Below are 12,421 nucleotides of genomic sequence, written 5' to 3' on the forward strand. Positions count from 1 at the left end.
AAAAACTTTGAAGGGCAAGATGTAGCTTTCAGAATAAATAGACCTTTCTAGGTTGACTTGAGATATTTTAGTTTCCACTATGGATATAAGCTAATTTTTTCAAGTCTCTTAGATGCTCACAATTTAAAGAATATAACACAATTTGGGCATCAAAAAATAATATACAAAACTTATCAGAAGAAAGTAAAAGCAGTACTATCTACCACGCAAGTAATTAATATTAGTAATCATTACAATACCTGTGCATTATTTGTGCCAGGAATGGAAAATACTCTCAAGTCTCTCTGCGGAGGGAAAGAGTGCTCAATCTCAAGGGTTTTATGTGTAAATAATTTCCTGTTTCAGGGAAACTTATTTTGATGTATTTGGTTTTGCTTGTAACTGAAACAATTAGGGAAGAAACTAAAAGATGCAGGCCATAGCTTTGAGTAAAACCTGAGGATAAGCATCGCAACAGGGGCATTTTCTCCACATATAGGACCTGAACTTCTGGGTCACTTCTAAGACGCAGCTTCCCAAGCTGTTGAAAAACACGAAGAACTTTGCTAATGACGTGCAGAAGGAATATGTTAGGAATAAAAAACGCAATAATAAAATGGAGAAATGGGCAAAGGACAGCCTACTGTTATAGATGGATTCATTCTCACGTAAGGTCAAATAATTGAAGACCCAGATCAAGGGCAACCATAAATACCCGGTGTCCCTGCAGCTGAGAGGATTAACCACAAAACCATTATGACAAATGCAGTGGGAGCATTCAGCTACCAGGCAACAAAGAATATGTGGTGCCAATTTTTAAAATAATTATTTGGCATTATAGAATATACAATTTAGACCCAAAAGCCATCTGATATAACGCTAAAGTGTCAATGTTCAAAATATCAAGTACATTATTAGAGAGCTATGTGTGAAGCCGGGAAAGGGGCAGTAATGCGGCAATTAATACAAATTTACTTTGCACCCAGTTGGAGAAAAGGTGGCTTCTACCCCATTTTCACCATCACCATTAGCAACAGCTTTTATCTTTTTAAATTGAAGAAAAGAGGGTAATTCTACAGCAAGTCTAATAATTGCAAAGTCTGTAAATTGAATCATTAAAAAATACCTGCTTTTTTATCCCCACCACTTGGGAAGATTATGCATAGCCTTGAAGAAAATACACAAATGACCCAACGTCGAGTTCAGATATGGAAATGATGCCTCCACACATATTATGATGCCTACACACCTATTAGCTGACCAAGATTATAATGATGAAGACCTGTCTTCCTCACAGTAAAGCAGGATTCCTTCTACCAAAGGATGAGAAGACTTTGTTTTGGTACTAAGGTGGAGTAGCAGTCACTGAAACTTATTGGAATGATAAACAAAAGGAACACTTGCTTAATTATAAGATGTCAAAATAGATTTTCATTAGCAAAGTAACAGCTGTAGATAATTATTGGGTAAATCCCGTTTCCGGCTCCTCTAAATAATGTTACTAAAATATTCTCCAATAGGGGCGCCTGGGTGGCTCAGTCAGTTGGGTGTCTGACTTCAGCTCAGGTCATGATCTCATAGTTGGTGGGTTTGAGCCCCGTGTCAGGCTCTGTGCTGACATCTCAGAGCCTGGAGCCTGCTTCGGATTCTGTGTCTCCTCCTCTTTCTGCCCCTCCCATGTTCATGCTCTGTCTCTCAATAATAAAATAAATGTAAAAAAATGTTTTTACATATTCTCCAATAAATAAGACTCAATCCTTTACTGATGATGGATTCAATACAGTACTTCTAACTGAAAACTTTTTTAAAGAAACAACCACTTAAAGACATCTTAGAGTAAAGCCATAATAAAATCAATAAATTCTAGCTGCTCATATTTCTCCTATATGATAAAAAATAATAAATGAGCAGAAGATACTGACTCAGAAGACATCTGTGGAGACCTGCCAACTCAGGCTCACCTCTATCCCCAGAATACACACACACACACACACACACACACACACACACACACACAGGTAAATTAAAACTGGCTACTTTCAACAAGGGGTTGATATCCAAAATATATAAATAACTTCCCCATCTTATTATAAAAACAAGCAACCCAATTAAAAAATCAGCAGAACGCTTGAATAGACATTTTTCCAAGGAAGACATCCAGATGGCCAATAAGCACATGAAAAGATGCTCAACATCACTCATCATCAGGGAAATGCAAAACAAAATCACAATGCGATATCACCTTATACCTGTCAGATTGGCTATTATAAAAAAGGTAAAACATAACAAGTGTTGGTGAAGCTGTGGGAAAAGAGAACCCTTGTGTACATTGGTGGGAATATAAATTGGTGTAGCCACTGTGGAAAACAGTATGGAAGTTCCTCAAAAAAATTAAAAATAGAAACACCATACAATGTAGCAATTCCACAGCTGGGTATTTATCTAAAGAAAATGAAAACACCAATTTGAAGAGATATTTGCAGCCCTGTGTTCATTGCAGCATTATATAGCATAGCCAACATATGGAAGCAACCTAAGTGTCCACCGATACATGAATAAAGAAAATGTAATACACACACACAGAAATATTACTCAGCCGTAAAAAATATATAAAATCTTGCCATTCCCAACAGCATGAATAGCCCTAGAGGGTTTTACTAAATGAAATAAGTCAGAGAAAGGCAACTACCATATGATTTGGTTTATACGTAAAATCTAAAAAACAACAACAACAACAGAAACAGACTCATAGATACAGGAAACAGACTGTTGGATTACCAGAGCAGGGATGGGTTGGAGGGAAGGCACATCAAGTGAAGGAGGTCCAGAGGTACAGTCTTCCAGTTTTAAAGTAGATCATGCGGATGCAAAGTACAGCATAGGGAATGTAGTCAGTAATATTGTAGTAACTTTGTGTGGTGACAGAAATAACTAGACTTATCATGGGGATCATTTCATAATGGATAAAAATAGTCAATCACTATGATATACACCTAAAAGTAATGGGATGCTGTATGCCCATTGTACTTCCATTTTTTTTAATGGTCATTATGCTAGACCTGGGAAGGCAAATTTGGAAAAGCAGCATATTTATACCAACATCCGCATGAATTTTCAATTATGGCATAGTTCTCAAACACTCTCCAGTGGAAGCTTCCAGCCATTCAGAACTTTTTCTGTCAAACAAATGTATCTCAGACCCATCTTCTAAACGCCTTCATTCTTCATTCCTGTTAATCACACGACAGCTCTAATGCAAAACCCTTCCTCTGTGTGCAAAGAGTACTCATTCTTCTAGGGGCAGAGTGGCCAGATCCAGCTAATAAAAATACAGGACTCTTAGTTAATTTGGAAATTTGTATGAAATATTTGGGTCATACTACAAAAAAAGTCATTGTTTACCTGAAATTCCAACATAAGGTTTCCTGTATTTTATTTGGGGATTCTAATTAGGAGCCTGCCGTGCCGCAGCCACCGTCTTTTCCACAAGACGACTTCTGCTCCTGCACCCTTACTAAAATCTTTGTCTCCTGGAGGCCACTACTCTTGAAACGCTCTCTTACTAGAGGCCACGATTCCTATGCTTCTAACTCTTCAACACGAAAGAGGAGTGGTCATCATACTTTGTTTCCAGTACCATTTCTGCATCATTTCCCCCAACATCATCGCTGAAAAATTTCCTCTTTAAAAAAAAAAAAAAAGTGCTCCTTACCTGTTCTCAGGGCCATCATCTGTCAACACCCACATCACTCACCTGCTGCCCTCAGCGGTGTCAACTCGTGCTTTGCAGTCTTCCTGTGTAGCGATCTCCGCAAGGAGGCAACAGATGCCAGAATGACAGTTTCCAGGATGAATAACTACTCCACACATACTTCTTGACCGCCAGTGCTCAAAAAACTCTTTCTTTGACTTGCCCTTAGCCACCCATTGGCATAATCATACCTTGACCTGAAAAAAAAAAAAAAAACATGCTTCATTTTTAACATGCCAAATATCTGCATAAAAAATGAGAAAAACTTTCTAAAATACAGGAAGTACAACACAGGAAGTCACAAAGGTAAAAACACACAGACTTCTCCGTATAAAATTTAACAACATGAGGGGCGCCTGGGTGGCTCAGTCAGTTAAGCATCCAACTCTTGATTTTGGCTCAGGTCGTGATCTTACAATTGTGAGATCGAGCCCCATGTTGGGCTCTGTGCTGGGCATGGAGCCTGCTTAAGATTCTGTCTCTCTCTCTCTCTCCCTCTCCCTCTCTCTGCCCCTCTCCCTGGCTCACACTCTCTCCCCCCACCCCCAAAAAAACCCCACAAAGTTGTAAAATTTAAAAACATGTGCATTAGTGAACATCACAAACAGAAACAGCAAATGGGAAAATATTTACAAGAAGTGTGCCAAAAATAGTATCTTTAGTAAATGTAAGTATCTCATTCAAATTGATAAGAAAAACACTAAAAATTCAAGGGGAGAATAGAAGATATAAATATAGGATTCATTGAAAAAGATTCAAATGGCCAATAAATACATATTAAAACATTCCTCAACTTCATTAGAAATAAAAATCCAAATTAAACATGTGAGATATTTTTACGTATTGCTTTTCAGGGGGACTCTCTTCTCTGTATCTCATGCTAGCTTAATATTTTTTTATTAGGTGAGAACAGATATTTTTTAAGATGGCAATCAATCTGAGCACCATCAACATTGTTGATAAATACGTAAACTGATATAGTGTAACTTTTCTGAAAGTCAATTTGTACACATTAGCTTTAAAAAAACAAACAAACAAACAAAGCTCATGGCCACCTGGGTGGCTCAGTCAGTTAAGCCTCTGACTTCGGGGCAAGTCATGATTTAATGGCTTGTGAGTTTGCGCCCCCACATGAGCTCTCTGCTGTCAGCATGGAGCTTGCTTTGGATCCTCTGTCTCCCTCTCTCTGCACTTCCCCGACTCACATGTGCTCTCCCTCTCTCAAAAATAAACATTAAAGGGGCGCCTGGGTGGCGCAGTCGGTTAAGCGTCCGACTTCAGCCAGGTCACGATCTCGCGGTCCGTGAGTTCGAGCCCCTCATCAGGCTCTGGGCTGATGGCTCGGAGCCTGGAGCCTGTTTCCGATTCTGTGTCTCCCTCTCTCTCTGCCCGTCCCCCGTTCATGCTCTGTCTCTCTCTGTCCCAAAAATAAATAAAAAAAAAAAAAAACGTTGAAAAAAAAATAAAATAAACATTAAAAATATTTTTAATTAAAAAAAAAAAAAAGCTCATGGTCTTTGACCAGGTAATACTATTTCTAGAAATCCACCCTAAGAAATAAGAAGTTTGAAAAAAGACTAATTTAAAAGAAATTCATCACGAAGCAATGGAATGTTACGTAGACAGTAAAAATAATATATTTGAGGAGCGCCTGTGTGGCTCAGTTGGTTAAGCATCCAACTTCGGTTCAAGTCATCTCACAATTCATGAGTTCGAGCCTCATGTCGGGCTCTGTGCTGATACCTCAGGGCCTGGAGTCTGCTTTGGATTCTATGTCTCCCTCTCTCTCTGCCCCTCCCCTGCTCATGCTCTGTCTCTCAAAAATAAATAAATGTTAAAAAATGTTTTAAAAAAAATAGTATATTTGAAAGTGATGTAGTAATATAGGATACTCTAATTTGTTTGTTTTTTAAAGCTGATTTGCAACCAAGAGCCCCGATATCCTTTTATTCCCCAGTGTCTAATGAAAGTACAGCTATTATCATCACATGAGCTATGACTAATATTAAAAAATATGGGAGGGGGCGCCTGGGTGGCTCAGTCGGTTAAGTGTCTGACTTCGGCTCAGGTCATGATCTCGCAGTCCGTGAGTTCAAGCCCCATGTCGGGCTCTGTGCTGACCACTCAGAGCCTGGAGCCTGTTCCAGATTCTGTGTCTCCCTCTCTCTCTGCCCCTCCCCTGTTCATGCTCTGTCTCTCCCTGTCTCAAAAATAAATAAACGTTTAAAAAAAATATATGGGAGAAACAGATATGTTCCCAGTTTTGAAATAAGTATCTAAATAAATAGTAAATAAGACTGCAACAAAACATTAGTTTTAATAGTGACTGTAACTGGATGATAAGGTTATAGACATTTTTTTTCTTATTTACTTTTTCCGATTTTCCAAGTTTCCTATGAACTTAGAGAAAATGTAACATAAACTTATTTAAAAGCAGTAAATAACTGGTGAGTAAATAACTCACCAATCCTTTCTGCACAAAGCCCCACTTACTGGCTGCCTCCCCCGGGTCACCACCCCCTGCCCCGTCATCCTTTTCTCTTCCCTGGCTCATTACTTGGTCACTTTCACTTGTCTGTCTCTTAACCCTTGGCAGTCCCTCACTCTTTGGACTCTCTTTTGTTCCCATTGTCCAGTTCCCATCCCTGGGAAAAGGTTACTCTACTGAGCATTGCCTGGAAAGACCCCAAAGCCACTGTTACTAGCGTTTGGTAGAAATTTAGTCCTCTTACAACGAAGCAACTGCCAGCCACTGTGTAGCCTTATTACTTATTTTCTGTTGGTCCTTGATGATCGGCCCACATGGGCTGCTAGGTAGCTTCTTTCACATCCAAAATCCTCTGCTTCTCCCACTTCACCTAGTGAAATTAAGTTGTTCCTAGCCATTGCCATCACACTCCTCTTCCTCCCTCCTCCTCCCCCTTTCCTCTCTCATGTCCTCCTTTTTTTTTCTTCCTCCCCATTTCAGAGGCTCACTTATCTTTCTCAGTTGCTGATTAAATATCCCTTAGGATATTTAATTCTTCAATTAGCATTTCCAATGTATACAACTTTAAGCTCAGTCTTCCCAATCAGTAAACATGCTCAGGTCTCTTTATTTTCATTACCAAAATTTACCAAAGACAAGAGTGTCATTTATTTACTCAGTCTTTGGCTCCCTTATGTCCTGAAGCTGCTGCTCCCTCTAGAGATGCCCAAAGAATTGACAATACCAGTAAGGTGCATCTGGCACGCACTCGACTCTCTGGACCGTCCGGCCCATTAATTCCTTCCTTAGTTTCCCACGTGTTATATTATTTTATCTTTAGTATAGCACTTATTTTAATTTTGGACAAGAAAATGTGCAAAAGGTAACATGTCTAGAATTTGCCACTGGTACGTGTCTATCCAAATAGTCGTTTTCTATAAAGCCTTGTACCAATCTGAAGTCCTAAAGTTACAGTGTGATGTGTGGGTGGTATCTTCACCCATTTATCTACGTGGCTTCAGGTCTTCTCCAAAGCCACCCCGTCAGTGAGGCCCCTGTGACCACCCAACCAGACTTGGTCCTCTTTACTCTCCAGCCCCTTACTCTGCATGGCCCTTCTTCATAGCATTAATCACCACCACAAGTTACTATCTATTTTCCCTGCTCCCAGACGTAAGCACTTACAGTTATAAATGGTTCCAGCTCATTGTAGCTACCCAACCAGCCTTTAAATAACTGAACAAAGACTAAGTGAGCTATGCTAAAAATTCTGATATGTGCTCACTTGTACTGTTTTAAAACCTCATGTTGTCTTTCAGGGTCATGCACGGAGTCAGGGCAAAAAGTTCCAGGGACAGGCAGATCAACCTTTCAAAACTTAAAAGGTGTGCTCCCAGTCCACAGGCCTGCATTTGGAGAGAGATACTTTGTGTATCAATGGCTTGAATCACCGCCTGATTTTTCAGCCAGTGCTGCATAACTGTTTCTCATCACATGGCATTGTTGTAGTTAGTCCCCGAGCTTTAAAGCAGTGAAAAGGCAGAATGCATATGTGTGTGTTTGCAAGTGCCTCTGTAACCAGACGCCTCTATATAACTCCTTTTTAAAATATAGTATGTCGACAACATCTGCTCCTGAAATGGAGATTTGGCTCGAATGCTAAGAAAATAAACATGGCAACTCCACTAGATACTGGCAACCGGTTCCTGCCCCATGGACAGGCTGCACAGAAGATTCATGTATATAAAATAGTATATTAAAGTAAACTTACAAAAGCAAAGAGCAATCATTGCAACCATAATTTTTTCTTCCTCTTTGGGATTCTAATTTTAAAAGCATTAAAGAAGACAGCTGCTCATGCTGTGATATGCGCTAAACAGCCTGAAGGATGGAAAAAAATATATTTGTAGCTCATAATAACTATTGACCTTTCTGATATACAATGTTCTCTGTGTTAGCTATTCGGTTCTATCAACAGTGAAGATTGAACATGACTTTTTAATAGAAAACATGGGGTTTCGAGCTGCCTTCACAAAGGTGTTTATGTATTGTTATTTTGTTTTGTAGTACAAAGACCAAGTCCTGATGCCCTTTGTCTGACATGTTTGTCGTTAAAAAAAAAAAAGAAAGAAAGAAAGGAAAGGAGAGAAAAAGAAAGGAAGGAAATAAAAGAAGGAAACAGAAAAGGGAAAAAAAGCCTCAGTGTTATTGAGTATGTTTTATATGAGGAATTGGCTCGTAACCACTTTATAGTCGTGATAAAAGCATTGCCACACTCGATCCCATACGCAATATTGGTAATGGAATCCAACGGCATCCCGAGAGGACATGCTATATTTCTCTCCCAGAATAGATCCCTCAAGTCGCAACATTTATAGGGTGTCTCCAATAAGATTTAAAACATTTGCTTGCAGTATTCATACAGCATGTTCTTTGGAGCGTACAGCCTGCTGCGGAATGGGTCACACTGGATGTCTTGTACTCTCAAAGGCTGTCTTTACAATACCCAGTTTTTCCCCCTTGAACTTTCCTGTTGCTTAGTAGTTGTATATAGAAACACCCACTGGTAGCAGCTTGACTCTGACACCGTGTCTATTTCCCCAGAGTGGTATCATCCACAGACCAACTGCAGAGCAACTCAGCTGAACACTCTCCTCTCCCCCAGGGGACAGCCTCACCAAGTAGCAACCCCTGCCAAGAGTAGGAAACCTGAAAGGCAACCTTATGCATTATGATTCTCATCCCAGGCAGGCAGATATGGCCGAGGAGCTTGTGCTGACAGGTGGCATGGGTTGGCGGATTTTTTTTCCTTTTTTTTTTTTTTTTTTGGCCGATTGTTCTTAATGTGACATGGAAAGAAGTTTATTACATCATTATTGAACCACAGTTATTTTCACAGCTATGCTCTAGAGTTTCAGTTAATGATTCACAAGTTTCTAAACAAAGCCGAAGACTCACAACTGAGTGGGAGCAGGAATCAGCCCTAATGAGACTTCGACAAATTCGGGGTGGGGGGTGGGGGTTGTTGTTTTGCTTTAAGAGCAAGCACCAGAGCTGATGGAGCCCGATTGCTGAGCCTGGCCCCACTGGCTGCAACTGTATTTGTATGATATCCACAAGGTGGTACAACTTGTGTTCACAGAAAATGGTGGGCACTGCCTTGCCACAGTGGCCAATGACCTGGGTCTAGTCTGCCGAAGACTGTTACTGTCTTCAAAGTTGCCTGGCACGTGACCGAGAAGGACAGGCCAGTGAAATGAAACCAACTCTCAAAAAGAGAACAAAGTATTCTCTAATTCTGGGGGACGTCGGGCCAATCCTTTTTTAACTACCAAACCACTGGTCCATGACTCTCAAAATAACACTTTGCAGAACATGCTTCCTTAGAGGTGAATACAAGGAGGGGACATAGGATTCCCTCTCCTCAAACAAACAACAACAAAAACCGCCAAGTCTTGGGACAAGATGTTTTGTGAGAGTGGCATGGCAGGGGTAAAGGGAATAATTATTCTTAAAAGAAAGCATCTGACTATTCAGCACGCAAACTGAGTGACTACTTATGTGAAACACAATCCTGGGCACTTGTGGGAGCATGGGTGGGGAGGGGGGGTGCGGTGCATAAGGGAAGCTGGAGAAGAGCAGGGAGTAGATACGATGATAGACAAGCAAGATTCAGGCCTGCCTTTCAAGATCTCCCAATCTTGTAGATGACACTGATAGCATCTTTTGCAAATTGCACATTTTAAAAAATCAATTGAGCGTTTACCTTCGAGAACACAAACCCCACTTACAAAAATCAGCATTGCAGGTAGTTTTTCATGTGTAAGTGAATTCACCGGGTACCGACACTGGGGGCAATGCCTTCCTTCTCACTATTACAGGAGTTTGACCCATGTACATAGTTGTCACACACCGAAACAAGGCTATGACGTTTCCAAAAGGAGGTTCTATGTGGATGCAATATTAGTAATCGTTCATTGCGCAACAAATCACCCCAAATATTTTGCTTAAAAAAAAAAAGCTATCTCACATAGTTTCTATAGGTCAGGAATCCGGTAGCACTTTTGAGAAGTTCTAGCTCAGGGTCTCTCCTGAGATTGCAACACAAGTCAAACTCAGAGCATAGTCATCGGAAGATTTGACTAGGGCAGGCCTCATGTCTAAGCTCACTCATGTGACTGTGACTGACTAGGAAGCCTCAGTTCCTCATCACATTGGCCTCTCCACCGGATTGCTCAAGTGTCCTCACAACATGGCCGCCGGCTTCCACCAGAGTGAATGACCCAGGACAGAGCCACCAAGAAGCCATTCTGCCTGTCATGACTGAGTCATACACCACCATTTCCACCATGTGCTATTTATTAGAAGTCAGTCACCAAGTCTAGCCCACACTGGAGGGGAGAGAAAGGAGGCTCTGCCTTTTGGAAGGAGGAGTATTGGAGATTTTGTAACACTTTAAAATTACTATGCTTGTCATCGTGGGTAAACATAAAATCTGCTGGGATAAGATCTGTGAGAAAAGATTTATTTACCATGTTTGTCCTACTATCGGGAAACAAGGTTGGGAAGATCTTATTAAAGTCAACATTTAATGAATATTAGTTATTGGACATATCAGACATATGTAAATACATGTCTGTATATATGTGTGTATATGTATAATTTTTGCTCTGGGAACAAGGAACCATGGTAGGTGCTAAAAGGGATGAAAATTAGACATGTCTCAGCCTCGCCACCCATACCTAGGGTAGGAGATAAGATGAGGATATGAATAACTCGAGGAACAGTATATTGGTACATCATGATCTTTGGGGTCAGACAAACATTATGTCCTGTCTGTGTGTTCTGTCACTATCTGGAAGAGTTGGACAACATAGACTGTTTTACATAATAAAGATCTAGTATTTGTATCAGTCAGTATGGGCTACCTTCTGCTGCAGTAAAAAACAATTCTGAAATTTTAACAAAAATTTATTTCTGTGAGAGTTGGCTGTGGGTTCTGTCCCACACTCTCTTCATTCTAAGACCCAGGCTGATGGAGCAGGCACCATCTGAAATGTTGATAGTCACCGTGGCAGAAGGAAAGAAAAAGTACCTCTTTCTACTAAGGGACTGACTCTTTTCAAAAATTACACCTGGAAGTGACCCATGACCTTGGTTCACCTTTTCATTGACCACAGAAAGCCATATGAGTATGTACGGTAACTTCCAAGTGGCTTCCGAGTGGCTAAGGAAGAGCAGGAAAACCTCTGTAAGAAAAGAAACAACTTGTAACATACTTTGACATATACTCATTCTAACGTCTTAAAATACAGCAGTATCTAACAAAGCTAACAGCATATGCCAGTGAATAATTTGGCTTTATCAAGGTAACTGCAAAATGGACAAACATCTCTTCCCTTGTCTTGTGAAAGTCATTTTGGTTATTTGCACTTTGGTTTGTCCTGTACGCACAGAACCTCTGAAAAGGGAAAGATTCGTTTAGGCAATGAAGTAGGAAAAGAGTATATTTAACTTCATATATTATCGATGTAGCCCAACTTCTCTTCTTCCTCAAAGGGAAACTTTGTTCACAATTGAAGAGGAACGGTGTTTTCTCAAAACTTAATTTTCCTTTTCCCTCCCTCCTCCATCAGGATTTGGTGCCATTTGCAGAGTTCTGACACTAGATTGTCCCGAAAACATTTGTGGTGCATGAGAAAGAAAAGCCTTCTTTATGCTGGGGCCCCGTATATTTACAGAGACCCTGGAGAGAGAGTGTACTACGTGTTTGGATGAACCTGACCCTGGGATTGGCCAGTGAGAACTAGATGGTTCTCAGCCACCTCCTCCTCCTCCAGCTCCAGCTCCCCCATCACCTCCTGCCCCTGCATCATAGTGAGGCAGCAACTACAGTGTTAGTTAGGGATTCATCAACAAATGCATAATAATGCAGATATGATTTCACATTATGGTGGCATTTGCCAACGTAAAAATTATTATAACTTCGCTATAAATTTTTCTGTAAATTTTACAAAATATGCAAAAACTGACATTTCAAGAGCTGAGATAATTTGGATTTATTAAAAAGTTGAGGCCCTTGAGATTCAGCAAAAGAGAGTTAATTTTTTTTATCTAGCTTTTAGTTGTGTGGGTCTTGTTTTTGTTTTGTTTTTCAGCTCCTTGTTTATAATTCATGGGTCAAAACTGGCCACATCTGGGCTTGACCACTTAATCCATTTTTA

At 40.3% G+C, this 12,421-nt stretch overlaps 1 protein-coding gene and 1 long non-coding RNA gene across 13 annotated transcripts in view; one reads left to right on the forward strand and one right to left on the reverse strand.

Moving 5' to 3' along the window:
• Nucleotides 1–12,421, forward strand: part of NPAS3 (neuronal PAS domain protein 3) — an 857,324-nt gene that overhangs the window by 773,102 nt on the left and 71,801 nt on the right. The gene's annotated exons all lie outside the window — the stretch shown is intronic.
• The window catches only part of LOC131517076 (uncharacterized), a 216,257-nt gene that overhangs the window by 61,873 nt on the left and 141,963 nt on the right, over nucleotides 1–12,421 (reverse strand). For all 4 annotated transcript variants that reach the window (XR_009264371.1, XR_009264370.1, XR_009264368.1 and 1 more), the window contains exon 2: nucleotides 3,734–3,927. This is a non-coding gene — a long non-coding RNA (uncharacterized LOC131517076). The remainder of the gene's footprint in view (nucleotides 1–3,733; nucleotides 3,928–12,421) is intronic.

Source organism: Neofelis nebulosa, chromosome 7, assembly GCF_028018385.1.
Source record: "Neofelis nebulosa isolate mNeoNeb1 chromosome 7, mNeoNeb1.pri, whole genome shotgun sequence".
Lineage (NCBI taxonomy): Eukaryota > Metazoa > Chordata > Mammalia > Carnivora > Felidae > Neofelis > Neofelis nebulosa.